Source organism: Podarcis gaigeae (genome assembly GCF_964106915.1).
Source record: "Podarcis gaigeae genome assembly, chromosome: W".
Classification (NCBI taxonomy): domain Eukaryota; kingdom Metazoa; phylum Chordata; class Lepidosauria; order Squamata; family Lacertidae; genus Podarcis; species Podarcis gaigeae.
In genome coordinates, this window is record NC_139695.1 from 657,102 (window position 1) to 673,327 (window position 16,226).

At 48.2% G+C, this 16,226-nt stretch overlaps 1 protein-coding gene across 3 annotated transcripts in view; it reads right to left on the minus strand.

Annotated features, from left to right (window-relative positions):
• Positions 1 to 16,226, minus strand: part of LOC310835928 (putative helicase senataxin) — a 427,391-nt gene that overhangs the window by 190,894 nt on the left and 220,271 nt on the right. The gene's annotated exons all lie outside the window — the stretch shown is intronic.

The following is a 16,226-nucleotide window of genomic DNA, read 5'->3' on the forward strand; positions in this document are numbered from 1 at the left end:
CTCTTCGGACCATTGGATAAGTCTGTTCAGCAGGAAGCGGGCATACAGTTTCCCCACTATTGAGAGCAGACTGATATTTCTGTAATTCCCCGGGTCATCTGGTGAGCCCTTTTTGTGGATTGGAACGATAACAGTATCCTTCCATACTTTCGGGATCATTCCAGAGTTGTTAACGGCATCGAAGATTGTCGCCAGGACTTTGGCCCACCAGTCCGTGTGGTATTTTATAGCTTCTGCCGGGATCAGGTCTGGCCCAGGTGCTTTCCCTGTTTTGAGTTTAACGATCAAATCATGGATGTCTTCCGGATCGGTGGGGGGCCAGAGGGGAAGCTGATCTTGGAATTCATCTCTTGTGTTAGCAATACAGTCAGTTGTGGCAAAGTAATTTTTTAAGTAAGATTCCCAAACCGGGGCAGGAATAATAGACAAAGGGTATCTTTTAGTTCTTTTATTTACCATGAGCCAAAATTGTCTGGAGTTCCGTGATGATGAGGCTTCTATGATTGCCCGCCATTGATTCGCTTGCCATTCCTGTCTGGCTTCCTTTTGAATTTGCTTGTAGGCTGATTTTGCTTGGCAAAAATATTCTTTTGGCAAAACCGTTGCCCCGGAGGCTTTATACTCTTTGTAGATGTTACCAAGAAGTTGTCTAGCCTGTTTACAAGCACTGTTAAACCACAATGCACCTATCTTCCTTTGTGTTTGGTTTATTTTATGCGTCGGGACAGAGAAAAAAGACGTTAGATCTTCCGACAAATTCGAGAATAGTCTTAGAGTTTGGTCATAATCATAATAATCCTCGATTAAGCCTGAATATGCTTGCTTTAGTCCTTGTTGGAAATATGCTGAGTATTTTTGGGCCTGTAGTTCGGACCATTTTACACTTTTGATTTGCAATACTGAGTTCGTAATGTCACCGGAAATCACCCCCCCCTTCATCTACACGTGTACCACACAAGCACCACACACACATACACGCTTCTCCCCTCCCTGACCCGAGAGATGTCCCTTTAGAGGGTCATCTCCTAAAAGCCTTCCGTAAATAAGGAAGCGCTAGACTGACAACCGTTCGCCATAAGCGCTCCGCTTATGGCCCCATTTTACTGTGAGTAGACCGGGTGCCTGAACTCTAGGTCAAACAGCAGCCGCCTCAGCCAATCATCGTTGCCGAACAGCGCCCCTGGTGGCGGCCGCGCTGGTACTGCAGCCGGCATTCGCTGCGTCCCTGTTTGACAGCCCACTAATACAATGTTTCCGAGTTCAGTCAACCATGACTGATCCAATCAAGACCTTGTTACATTGTTTCCTGAACTTGGAACTGGTTTGAACTTCAAAGTCTTTCGCCGTTTTATATTCACCAAAAATCAGCCGTATGTCGGATTTTCATCGGACCACTTTTATTCCACTGCACGTTACAAGGACTATCAAAGGGGGGTGACTTGGGACGGAGCGGCCATAATCCCTTGACCGAGCAGTCACGTACTTTCCCTGCTGACAGGATAACCTTGATAGCCCTCGCGATGAACTCAGACACAGGGCCATCAGGGATACAATAACTTGCATATCTTAGTGTATTCCACGCGGACTCTCACAAAGGACACTGACCGAATTCCCCTCAGGGGGCAGGAAACTTCGCCCTTCTCCTTTGTTTTTCAGAGTGACTCATGTGGGGAGGGGAGAGGAAGCTCTGGCCAGGTGTCAGGACACTCGGATTACCTGTGAAGCCCCTCCTCGACTCCTCCTAATTCTAATGTAATCATGATGTAAATATGATGTAATTCTGGGGGTGTAGTTTGGGGGATTAGTAACTAATAAAAGTTAGGGTCATCTTTTGTTCGGGGCTTCCATCTTGCTTCACCTCGTGGACGGTGGGAGCCCTGTCGCGACAGTCTTTTCCTTAATAAAGACCGAGCCTACTGGCTGCTGTTTTGCTCTGAATTGCCCTGGTCGGTGTCTTCATTTGTCCAAGAGAGCCCTCGGATTCTCCCGTAACAGTTTTTGGCGACTGTGCTCAGGGACACTTGGTTCTCCTGCAGAGGTGAGAGGGGAGATAGAGGGGATCGGGCGCCACTGGGCAACCTTAGCCCAGGGATCCTTTTTCCTCTCCCTGCCTCCTCTTTGCGGGCGGTAATCAACCGTCACCAGAAGCCCGACCAGAGAGAGCAAAGGCGAGGTAAAAGCCGGCTAGAAGAAAAGGATCCCGGGATCTGCGGGGGACATCTTCGAACGTGAGTATGGTTTGAAGTAAAACACATTGGGAGGGGGGTGGAGAAGCAGTGTCCCCACGACAGCCAGACTTTCCTTCTTTCATTTCTGGCGTAACCCCTCGGAGTCGGCCGGGTACGCTCTAACTTTGTCCTTTTCTAACCCGATTCTCCCCTTCGGAAAGTGGCCAGGAGATCGTGGAACTTTACTGTCTGGCGTTTACCTCTCGGAGTCGTCTGGGTACGCCAAAACCTTTCTCTTTCTCTCCCCTCAATTTCTTACGCGGAGTGTGTCCGGGGAAATTATGGTACCTTTAACTGTTTTCCGGCGTTTACCTCTCGGAGTCGTCTGGGTACGCCAAAACCTTTCTCTTTCTCTCCCCTCAATTTCTTACGCGGAGTGTGTCCGGGGAAATTGTGGTACCTTTAACTGTTTTCCGGCGCTTACCCCTCGGAGTCGTCCGGGTACGCCTTAATCTACCTATCCTTTTCTCCCCCGTTTTCCGTCTTGGAATTGAGTCCGGGAAAGCGTGGCTCTTAGTTATTTCTCTGACGTCCCTCCCTCGGAGTCGTCCGGAGGCGCCCTTCAAAGAAAAAAAAATTTTTTCTCTCCCTATCCTTTTCTCCCCCGTTTTCCGTCTTGGAATTGAGTCCGGGAAAGCGCGGCTCTTTACTGTCCTTTTCTCTGACGTTCCCCTCTCGGAGTCGTCCAGGGGCGTCCATCCAAGCCTTTCTCTCCCTCTCTCCTGTCTCATCTATAATGCAAACGAAGCCGCCCCTCCTGCCTGGCGACCTTTGTTAGGGATGACCCGGGTATGTGAGAACGCAAGGTCGTTTGTTTCCTTTCCAAACTATCATTTTCTCGGACCTTGATCTGGCATTGCACTGCGCAAGCGTCCAGTAAAGGTTCCGAATTTAGTCTCAAAGACTAGGCAGGAGGCTGTCGTGGAGGGTAGAAGGGGTGGCTCATGAATTGGGGCCCCACACTAGGACCAGTTGTAAGCAGTACTGCAGTAGAAACTTTAGGAGTTGTGATGTGTGTATCGGGTAGAGAGAGAGACCCGTGAGTTCAAGGCTGATGTTTTTGAAGTATAGATGATAAGTTAGTTACAGTTAATGGTAGAGAGGATTAAATTCAATAGAAATAAGCTGAGGTACCTAAATTACTGAAAGAATACTATTTTTTCTCTATTTCCCCTTTTCGTGCGTGCGTGTGCGTGTGTCCCCTTGTCTGTCTATTTTCCCTCTGTAGTATACATCGCTAGCGAACCCCATTTCCATAGAACAGAGTAATGGGAGCCAACGTTTCTCAACACTCTGATTGGACTCCTCCTAGCGACAAGGCTTCTATGAAGCCTTTTCGCTCCGAAAAGGACTCCGATACCCCTCTACAATTTGTCCTCCTCAACTGGAAGGAACTGAGAGGGAGAAAGGGACTCTCAAAATCCAAACTGAGGGATCTCTGTAACATCTCGTGGGTCGCTTTTACCCACCACCTGGAACCATCCTCTCAATGGCCGCCTCATGGTTCCTTTAATCTCATAAGAATGCAAGCACTTAAGTCTTATTTGGCTGATGAGAAACCCCAACAATTATATTACCTAAATGTCTTCATCGAAGCCCGCGAATTATTTCAACGGCAGCAAGCTCAAATTGCCCGTCAGATGGCGGTACTGAAACCAACCAGACCCCCTCCATATGACGAGATTAGAGCCCAGGAGGAACAATTGGATAGGACCCTCGTCCCTTTCTACTACCCTGAACCTCGAACTTCCCGATTGCCAGGACCCGGGGCAGGAGACAGGACAGGATCCGGTGGAGGGGGCGCGGGACCGAGGGGAAACGCAACAGATCCAACTGCCGTTACCCCTTCCCAAGGTGCGGGACTAGGACAACGCGTAGCGGACCCACCCACTGTTGCCCCTTCTCAAAATATACCAAGTGTTTCACCACCTAACCTCCTCTCAAGTACTCCCACCTCGGGAGAAGACCAAGTAGGCTTGGATCTTGGACCCCTCCTCAACGGGCAACTTTTAAACGGAGAAAGAGAGGGACCTGTCTCCAGCAGAACTAGAAACAGGGATAATCTGCAGAATGGAGAAATAGAAGGTGCTTTTCCTCTGCGAGCATTACCTATACCCCCAGCCAGAGCAGGAGACCCACCACGCATGGTCTTTACTCATCAGCCCTTCCTTACCTTGGACTTGATGAATTGGTCCGACAAGATGCCCTCCTTAAGAGACGACCCCGACAAATGCCACCGCCAGGTGGCCACCATTTTCTCTACTCACAATCCTACTTGGGCAGATGTTCATATGTTGCTTGGGGCCCTTTTTAACGAAGCAGAGAAGAGGGAGATATTGGCAAAAGCGGGGGAGGCTCTAACACGAGAAGGCTATCAACCAAATCGCCCCGCCTCGATGACCCCACTGACTGCCCAGACGATACTTAATGACCCAGACTGGGACTACAACACCGACGATGGCATATGGGGTCTAAAAATTTTCAAAAAGGCCATCTTAGATGGAATAAAAGCTGCTGGTCAGCGAACTGTAAACTGGACAAAAGTCCAAGCCGTCCTTCAAGGGCCAGAAGAACACCCATCCGACTATTACACCCGTCTAGTCTCTGCTATCAAAACCTGGGGTGGGATAGACCCGGAAAGTCCCCAGCACGAAGTCATAGTCAAAGGCTTCTTCAAAGACCAGGCGACGGCAGATATAAGGAAAGCCCTAAACTCGCATCTGGGGTACGACGGAAAGACTATAACCGAGATCCTTTCCATTGCCAAGTCGGTCTTTAACTCTAGAGACGAGCGGAGAAAGAAAGATCAGAGGCCCGATTCTCCGCGAGTATTAGCTTATGCAGGAGGAGTCCCCGCTTTCAAAGACAAAGGCAAACCGAGGGGATCCGACTCTCGAGACCGGCGGGTTTGCTATAACTGCGAAGAAATAGGGCACATAAGAAGATTTTGTCCCCTCCTACCAGAAATTGCACGGTCCGACTATAGAGACTTTAGAACCTACAGGCCAGACCATCAAGAATCCCTCTACCCCAAGCCCAGAGAGTCAAACCTTCCCTATGGACCCACTCAACCCACGACCCATACGCAACATCGTGCGGGTCCTCCCCCTCCACAACCAAGAACCAGGAACCTCACCCAAGATCCACAAAATCCCTTTAAGCCGGCTAACCGCACCACCAATTCAGCACATGAAATGGTGATGGACGAGTACCAACCACATTGACAATTAGAAGCAGATCCCGCCTCCTTCTCCTTCCTTTGCCCCGTCTTACAACTGTCATCTTCTGACCCAATATGCACAATGCAAATCGACGGACAGTCTTACGATTGCCTTTTGGATACCGGAGCCACCTACTCTACCCTTACAAATAGCCATTTGACCCCCGGGGAAGAAACCAGAACCGTAATGGGACTGGATGGAATCCCTCGGAACTGCCCTCTTTCCCGACCTGCGAAAGTTTCCGTTGGACCGCTATCCGTCAAACATACTTTCTTGTTAACCTCTAGCCCCGTCAATCTATTGGGGAGGGATCTGCTCTGTAAACTAAATGCCACCATACAGTGTGGCCAAGAAGGGATTTATCTGCATATGCCAAATGAGTCCATCTTCAGTTTTCAGGGAGTCTTACAGGAAGCCCATAACACTACCATTGACCTTCCGTCCGAACTGTTAAATAATGTCTCCCCTTCCTTATGGGGAACCGAGTCAACCTCCGTTGGGCTCTTAAGGTCCGCAGTGCCAGTCAAGATTAACTACAGAAAAGATCTACCCTTCCCTTGTACTAAGCAATACCCCCTTCCTCCAGACGCAATAGATGGACTGACCCCGATGATCGATGAATTTTTGAGGATGGGAGTCTTAGTCCCATGTGCCTCTCCCTGCAACACCCCTCTTCTCCCCGTCAAGAAGCCCAACACAAATCCCGTCAAATGGCGCCTGGTCCAAGATCTCAGACTCGTTAACTCTTTCGTCATTCCCCGACACGCGGTAGTCGCGAACCCACACCACCTCCTAAGCACCATTCCTGAGGGAACGGTAGTCTACTCTGTCATAGACCTATGCTCTGCCTTCTTCAGCATTCCTGTAGACCCGGAAAGCCAATTCCTTTTTGCCTTCACCTGGCGGACAGGGCAGTTAACGTGGACCCGGTTGCCCCAAGGATATGTAGAATCCCCGGCAATATTTTCATCTATATTACACCAAGATCTATCAGACGTTATTCTGCCAGGGGGTTCAGCCCTCAGGCTTTATGTTGATGACATTTTACTCTGTAGTCAGGATCTAGAATCCTGTAAAAATGACACAATAACTCTCTTAAACATACTAGCACAAAAGGGACACAAAGTGTCTCCAAAAAAGATACAATACTGCAAAAAGGAAGTGAAATATCTCGGCCACATCCTAGGAGAGGGTACTCGAGCACTAACTACGGACCGAATCGAAGCTATAACCAAATTACCCCTACCGAAAACAAAAAGGCAACTCCGGGGTTTCATTGGAATGAGTGGATTCTGCCGGGCATGGATTCCGGGCTACGGGGAATTCACCCGCCCCCTTACAGCAATGACACACGACAATGCCCCAGACCAACTACAATGGTCTGCAGAGGCGCTTGAAGCCTTTGAATCTATTAAAAAAGAACTGCGGACCTCTCCTGCCCTCGGACTCCCGGATTATAGACTACCCTTTTCCTTATTCGTACATGAGAATAAAGGAGTAGCTTCAGGCGTCCTTACACAACCTTTCCAAGGGAGGAATAGACCTGTCGCTTATTACAGCCTTCAACTAGACACGACAGTATTAGGAAACGTAGGATGCCTTAGAGCCGTAGCAGCCGCAGCCCTACTCCTAGAGAAGGCACAAGAAACTGTCCTGGGACACGATCTAACAGTCAACGTTCCTCATGCTGTCGCAACCCTCCTTAGCTTACAAGGGTGCCAACGCTTTACAATACAACGTTTAAATAGATATGAGGCCATTCTCCTCAGTCCATCAAATGTCACCATAAAAAGAGTCAATTCACTGAATCCTGCAACCCTCCTGCCTCTTCCCGATGATGGCACCCCACACCATGACTGTTCCCAGATAGTCCGCCATGTAGAAAAACCCCGGGAGGATCTCGACTACCTCCCTTTAACAGAGCCTGATCTCATTTTCTATACGGACGGGAGCTCCAAGGTCGTGGGAGGTGAACGGAAGAGCGGATATGCCATAGTCACCGATAGCGAGACTTTGGAAGCACGACCCATCCATCCCAAATACAGCGCACAAGCGGCTGAACTTATCGCTTTAATCAGAGCTTGTGAACTAGGGGCGGGACAAAGGATCACCATCTACACAGATTCGAAGTACTGTTTTGGGTTGGTGCATGCTACCGGACAAATCTGGCTACAGAGGGGTTTCTTAACCGCTGCAGGTACTCAGATTGCACATGCATCCCTAGTGCAACGCCTCATGAATTCTATCCACCTCCCTGAGGCAATTGCAGTCGTACATTGCAAAGCGCACACAAAGGGCAGAGACCCTGTGTCAACAGGGAACAGACGCGCTGATAGTGCAGCACAAGATGCAGCCCTTTTACCTCTCTCTGCAGATAATGAGTTCCAAGGACCACAAGTTCTATCAGATATAAATTACACTGAGATGTACAAAACTGCAACCCCAGAGGAGATTAAAAAATGGCAAGAACAGGGAGCCCGCTTAGAAAATGACGTCTGGTATTTCCCAGATAAAAGACTCATAATGCCTAGGCTATGGGTACCTAAACATCTAAGAGTTCTACACCAACGTACCCACTGGGGGAGAGAAAAACTGATTGACACAATACAACGCTGCTGGTACGCCCCAGGTCTTGCACTTGCCGCTAAAGCCGCTGTCAAAAATTGCCATACTTGTCAGAGTTTTAACCCAAAACATACCGCCAGATGCCCACCAGGGGCCAGACCATGGGCTTTTGTACCATTCGAAAGCCTTCAAGTAGATTTTATAGATCTTCCTCCCTGCCAAGGCTACAAGCATGCTTTGGTAATCATTGATCAGTTAACAGGGTGGGTCGAATGCTTCCCTACTCGCAGGACAACTGCACACATCGTCGCAAAGATTTTAATACAAGAAATCATACCTCGTTTCGGAGTCCCTAGACACATCGACAGCGACAGGGGCTCACATTTCACGTCAGACATAATCCAACAAGTAGCCAGTGCCCTTGGAGTCAAATGGAAATTACATACCCCATACCATCCTCCTTCCTCCGGACAGGTCGAAAGAATGAACCAGCAACTTAAAACACAGCTGGGAAAACTTTGCAAAGACTCTGGCATCAAATGGGTCAATGCCCTTCCACTAGTTCTCCATAATTTGAGAGCATGTCCCCGGGGAAACCTCAAAATATCTCCTTATGAATTACTATTCGGACGACCTTCCCCAGTATACAACACCCAGTTTCCAACATCAGAATTAGAGGTGGGCGAATCAGAATTAACCAACTACGTAATACAGCTGCAAAAACAACTCACTCTTCTCCACAAATATGCAGCCTCAAGTCAAAACATTCCGTTAGATGAAAATATCCACCCATACCAACCAGGGGACTGGATACTAGCGAAAACCTACCATAAGATACCCCTACGGCCCACCTGGGAGGGTCCTTACCAAGTACTTTTAACCACTCCAACTTCCGTTAAGGTAGCAGAAAAGACGGCCTGGTTGCATCACACACGCTGCAAACCCGCTTCACCACCTGAACCTACCGCTGACGACTCACCCTACAGCGTCCCAGGCCGTCCGGCAGACGACGACACCGATACAGAAGACGACCAACAGACCGGACCAGATCGGGGCACGAATCGAGCCCAACAGACCGGACCAGATCGGGGCACGAATCGAGCCCAACAGACCGGACCAGATCGGGGCACGAATCGAGCCCAACAGACCGGACCAGATCGGGGCACGAATCGAGCCCAACAGACCGGACCTGACCAACCACACACACCAGCCCATTGGACCTCAGAGATAACCACAGCAGCCGACCAGAACGGCCAACCCCCAATTCGCCTCAAACTCCGAAAAACACACACCCCCGTTTGACAGCTCCATCTGACAGCTCCATCTGACAGCTCCATCTGACAGCTCCATCTGACAGCCCCGGTTGACAGCTCCATCTGACAGCTCCATCTGACAGCTCCGTTCAACAACTCTACCTGCCAACCCGACATTGCAATGACAACGATACCCACCTTGCTCTTCCTTTCTATTACCTCTGCCCTTTCTCAACATTCCATGAACACTCACGCCTCGTGCCCTGGACTACAAATGGAATACAAATATCTAGACTTTGGAATTGTCGATATGGTGAAGACAGGGACCCCAGACCGACTAGGGGATTTTGATTTCTGCTTACCCGAAACCCGTGTGCTCCTTCGACATTCCATACAACCTATCCTCACTATTCACCAGACTTGGGAACTTTTTATTCGGTCGCCCTCCTACACGTCAATGGGCAAGCTCATCCTCACCAAAGATGGCCCTTGGAACCGAGCCCACTGCCTCAATGGTTCCTATATACTCTTTTCTGATGGTACCCCTAAACAAACTCTCAACTGGACACTTTTAGACAATGGTGGCAGTGAATCAGTCTATACTGACAAAAATCACCCCACAGACCATCTCATTCATGGCTTTTACTGTCAACGAGTGGATTCCGCTCCCCGCCAAACTATCCTACAGGGAGTTTGCCTCCGAAGGTACTGCTGCGTCTGGGACATCGGACTCGCCTCCGGTTGGGACGGGAAAGCATACCTCGAAGGCTGGCACCACTCAATTACACCTCCAGCAGAATGGGACACTACCGGACCCCAAAGGTGTGGAGGTCTCGCCACGAATCTCACCTACCTACTCCGCCAAGACCCCCTTCACCCCGCGGGTACCGCACCTCGACAAAGGGGGGAACTGTCAATATCTGAAAACACCAACAATAATGACTTTTTGTCCACTTGGCATTCCAACACCTATGTGAAATTAATCTCTCAAATTGCAAAACAAACAACCAAGGACTGCTGGATCTGTGCCAATGCTCCCGCACACCTTCACAGTGGCATACCATTTCTAGGAGTACCTCTCACTCTGCAACAACACCTCTCCGCTGACGTGCAGTCCTGGAACCTGACTGCTGTGAACTTCACCCACCAGTACATCTACCTGACTGGACCTACAACGGGTGACCTTTGCCGAAAGTTCAGCGGGAACGACAAAGTTATTGGCGAGAGCACCTGTAAGTACACCATTGACATTACTCTAAATGGCAAAATTACCCTATGGCACCAAGGCGACCCCTCCATCCACCCCACCTTAATGTCTGCATGGAGATACGTTATGGCCCTACCTAACTCCTGGAGCCCCTCCCCGGTCACCCAGTGCTTTTTCCGCGCCTTTCTCACCGGCCGCATAGACTCATGCCTACAAGGATTGTTTTGGGTTTGTGGCCATCGCGGCTATGTATGGGCCAGCCCCCACTCCCGTGGCACTTGTTATCTCGGCCTGATCTTGCCTGGAGTCCGGGTCACCCAAGATTTACCCCCCGGAAGAAGACGCAATAAGAGAGCAAAGGACTTGTCACAACTCTCTGACGTAGTGGCCAATAGCGAAACTTATGGCCGGGCTCTCTTTCCTGCGTATGGAGCCGGCTCCAACCATGTTGATATCCTTAAATTAACGGACATCCTACTAAATTTCATGGAAGAGTCCAATGCGGCTACTCAATCTATCCTGACGGAGTTAACGGAAGTCAGGCAGACCGCGATACAGAACCGCCTTGCTTTGGATTACGTACTCGCCTCGACCGGAGGCGTTTGTGCCCTCGTCGGAACCGAATGCTGCACACACGTGTCCGATCAAACCCTCAATATCACTGGACACCTTAACAACATCCATAAACTGATGGACGGGCTTAAAAATATCCAACACGAAGGACTGTCCGATACCCAGTTGTGGAGCTGGCTGCCTGGGTCAGGCTGGATGAAACAACTCTTAGGAAACGGACTCCTGATCCTCATAACTGTAACCATTTGCATTTCCGTCTTCTGCTGCGCAATCCACTGCTTCCCAATGTGCTGTCAGACGTGCGGCTCTTGCCTTCCGACTCTTCGCCCGCGATCAGCTACTGCCCACAGACTGCCGGCCCCAAGAACCCAAGCGACTCCCATCGAAATGGGGGCCCTGAGGAACTTCCAAGATCCGGATTCTAGGTATGGCATGTCCGACTTTTATTGATTGTACGGAGAAAAGGATTGCGCGGTTTTCCTACCTTCGCAATCTTATCTCCGAAGGGGGGAACTGTCACCGGAAATCACCCCCCCCTTCATCTACACGTGTACCACACAAGCACCACACACACATACACGCTTCTCCCCTCCCTGACCCGAGAGATGTCCCTTTAGAGGGTCATCTCCTAAAAGCCTTCCGTAAATAAGGAAGCGCTAGACTGACAACCGTTCGCCATAAGCGCTCCGCTTATGGCCCCATTTTACTGTGAGTAGACCGGGTGCCTGAACTCTAGGTCAAACAGCAGCCGCCTCAGCCAATCATCGTTGCCGAACAGCGCCCCTGGTGGCGGCCGCGCTGGTACTGCAGCCGGCATTCGCTGCGTCCCTGTTTGACAGCCCACTAATACAACGTTTCCGAGTTCAGTCAACCATGACTGATCCAATCAAGACCTTGTTACATTGTTTCCTGAACTTGGAACTGGTTTGAACTTCAAAGTCTTTCGCCGTTTTATATTCACCAAAAATCAGCCGTATGTCGGATTTTCATCGGACCACTTTTATTCCACTGCACGTTACAAGGACTATCAAAGGGGGGTGACTTGGGACGGAGCGGCCATAATCCCTTGACCGAGCAGTCACGTACTTTCCCTGCTGACAGGATAACCTTGATAGCCCTCGCGATGAACTCAGACACAGGGCCATCAGGGATACAATAACTTGCATATCTTAGTGTATTCCACGCGGACTCTCACAAAGGACACTGACCGAATTCCCCTCAGGGGGCAGGAAACTTCGCCCTTCTCCTTTGTTTTTCAGAGTGACTCATGTGGGGAGGGGAGAGGAAGCTCTGGCCAGGTGTCAGGACACTCGGATTACCTGTGAAGCCCCTCCTCGACTCCTCCTAATTCTAATGTAATCATGATGTAAATATGATGTAATTCTGGGGGTGTAGTTTGGGGGATTAGTAACTAATAAAAGTTAGGGTCATCTTTTGTTCGGGGCTTCCATCTTGCTTCACCTCGTGGACGGTGGGAGCCCTGTCGCGACAGTCTTTTCCTTAATAAAGACCGAGCCTACTGGCTGCTGTTTTGCTCTGAATTGCCCTGGTCGGTGTCTTCATTTGTCCAAGAGAGCCCTCGGATTCTCCCGTAACAGTAATCAGATGTGTTGGGTGTCTGTCTCCATCTGGGGTCCAGTCTATAGTCATTATGGCGACCAACGGTAGGTGGTCGCTCAATTGAATATTTTCAACTTTAAAATGGGAAAATTTGGGGAATATGTCATGAGATACTAACATATAATCCAGGACACTGTTTGCAGAGGAGCTTATGTGTGTAAACTCACCTGGTACGTCAGGCGGGCAGTTCCCGTTTAGAATCACTAGGTTTAGACGTAGTACCAATTGTTAAAGAAGGGTTCCTGCTTCATTTACCCTTTTGTCTTTGGAAAGTCTTTGATTATGGAGGGAGAGGTCATTTATGAATTCTGGGGTTATCCACCATTTGGCTTTGATTAAAGACTCCCAGTTGGTTGCAATGCGAGCATTGAAATCCCCTGCTATAACATTGGGTATACATTGAGTAAGATGTTCCTCCAAGATTCCCCATTTATTGTATAAGTCTGCAATGTTGCCTCCAGGAGGAAGATAAACATTTGTTATAACAAGTTCAAAGTTTTTCCCCGTAACCAAGGCTGTAATTGCAAAGGTGGAAGCATTTACAAGCGTGAGTTTTGCCTGTATTTTCAAGGAAATTGCTATAACTAATCCTCCACTAGGCCGGCCTCCTTTAGTAGACGGGCATGCCGGTAATGATGTAACATCAAAACCATTAATATTCTCCCCTCTTCCCATGTTTCCTGCAAGAGAATTACTTGGTGTGAGTTTATTAGTTTTACAAAGTCCGGGTCAGATTTTTTCCCCTTCCAACCTGCTATGTTCCAGCTTAAAAGGGAGAACGGGGGAGGATTTGACTGAGGTTTGGGTAGTCACAATGGAGAAGGGGGGAACGCTGATCTTGGTGGGTTGTCAAATTTAAAGAAGTCAGTAATTTTCCTTTGACTAATGGTAGATGGCTTCTCTCCTTTTGGCGCAGGTGTGCCTCTTGAGCTATTGTGAATAGAGATAATATTTGACGTTTTTAGCTGTCGGGCCCAACTAGGCCCTGAAGAGGCTCCTGCCAAGTCCGCTGGATCCGTCCTCTTTGGGGATCTAACCGATCCACTTGTGATCATTTGGTTTATATGTCCTGGGTCTTCAGTCCACTCTGTGGTGACTCTCGGCACTGTGGTGTCTTCCTCACATGATTGTTGGATTTTTGGTGGAGAAGCCTGACTTGAGGTGGCCACTGCCGTCTCAGGACGTGGATGGTCTTCGATGTATGTTGATTCCAAGTCCGGCATGGAGGGGTGAAGGGACAACGATTTATCCAGGGGGGTGTTATCCTGAGTTCCATTCTTGGATCGGTTAATCACGGAGGGAACAGATAAGTCTATTAAAAGGAGGGGTGAGTTACCAGCCTGAAGGGGAGAAGAAGAGTCTGCTTCCAGCAGTGGGACCTTCCCATCTACTGCAGAAGGCACCTTATATGCTGGGTATTGGGGAATTGTTGTTTCCACCTCCATGGGGCATGGCACCGCTAAATTAGAGTGGGTATCATTCGTAGGAACTCCGTTGCAGGCGATCCTTAGGAGCTGAAGTTTAAGTAAATCCAGCCTATTTATAATTTATTGTTGTTCCATCGCTGGTAACTCTCCAAAGGAGGCGATAAGCTCTCTTTCCTCCTGGGGTGTCAAAGAGTTACTGGCACACTCGTAGTTAGGGTTAGGGAAATCTTCCTTGGATGTAGAATCAGGGATTGGCGATTCAGTGCAGGGTTGAGATTGTATTTGCAGTTCTTCATACAATCAGTGTTTGGTGGAGCTTTCTGCTGGTGCAATGGAACATCTACTGCCCCATCTTGGGCTGTCTGTGCCGGCTGGTCATCCAGTTTTTGCTGAAGGCTATGCAGCTGAGAGGATAGGCCGTCAATTCTCTTAAATATACAGTTTAGAGTTCTAATTATTAGATGGAGTTGCTCGCATCCTGTGCAGTCCGATTCGGCTACCAACTCCTCCTTCGGATAGGGACCATCCCCATTTGTGTTACCATTAGCGTTTCCAATTTGTAACGTCTCAGGGGCCTCATCTTCTGATGTTGTTTCAAGGGCAGTTAGAGGATCGAAACGATTTTGAGTTGCTATTGAGTAGGTACATTCCTCGGGGCCTCTCCCTCCTTTAGGTGAACTCTTCCTTAATTGCTTAGGCCTCGGAGAGGATAATGCCTCATCAGAGTCTCTTGGACGTTTTCCATGACCCATAAATCAATTTTGCAGGAGAACCGTCGTGGGCACTGTGCTGGGAAGCTCCTTAAATCCTTTAGTCTTCCTCACAAGAATACTACCACTTCCAGGAGAGTGGTGCCATAAAATTACTCACAGTAAGGCAGTCAGTTCAAGCCTCTTCCTTCCCCTCTTCCTTGTTCCTAGGATTTTCGAGACAGCTCGGTTCCAGCAGTCGGGCAAAATTCACTTCGTAGTATGCAATAAACTAAAAGCTAAAGGAAAGAGCTGGTCGACAGGGCAGAGGATTTATGCCCAGGAGAACCTTTCACTTATCTCTCCCAGTTAGGGAGGCGGCGGCAGCCGTGGCGGCAAGTCCGGGCGTTGGAGCAACCCAGATAAAAAGAAAACAAAGATAACACAAGTAGCGGGATACTAAAAGATACTAAAAGACAGCCAGCACAGCCAGCAGATCATTAAAACTCACGGATAAAAACAAGGGAGGATAAAAACCGCTTAAAACCACTTAAAACTTTGATAAGGGTAAGCGAAATTACCCGGAAACTACCTTCGCCGCCATGTTGGATCCTCCCCCCTCTCACTTTACATTTCTCCCTGTTAAAATTCATCTTGTTTGTTTTGGCCCAGTTAGATTTGGAGGGATTCAACAATGTGTTCGGTTGGCATGCATATTTATGGTATGACAAAGTAAAGGCCCATAATGCATTTAAAAACCATGCAATTAGGAAATCATTGTATAATGTTTGTATAAAATATAAAGAACTCTTAGAAAGAAAGACGCCTAGATGGTTTTCACCAATGAAGGCAAAGGCCCAGAAAAAAACTAAATATGGACACCAAATGGTTGAGATATTATGATTTAATAATAGAAGAAGAAGGAGGTTACAAATTAAAACCATTTGATCAAGTTGAAGATAAGCTAAACTGGTTACATTACCACCAGATCAATGAATTGTATAAATTGGATAAGAAAAATGGTTTTGCTTATGAAAAAGCTAAGTTGGAGACAGAGTTGTTGGATACTAAAGATAAAAATTTGTCTAAAATGTACAAGCTATTGTTGGAGTGGCACACAAAAGATGAACAAGTTAAAACTGTGGTGATAGATTGGGCAAGAGATGAAGAAAATAATATAATGTTTGAGGACTGGGAAAGATTGTGGAAGAAAGGGGTCAAGTTCATCGCATGTACTTTTGTTAAAGGAAAATATAATGAAAATGATGTATAGATGGTATTTGACACCTGTAAAATTAGCAAAGATATATCATAATTGTGACAATATATGTTGGAAATGTAAATAAAAGAAAGGAACCTTTTATCATATGTGGTGGACCTGTCCCAAGGTGAAAGACTTCTGGGAAAAGATTTATAATGAATTGAAAAAAATGTTGAAATATA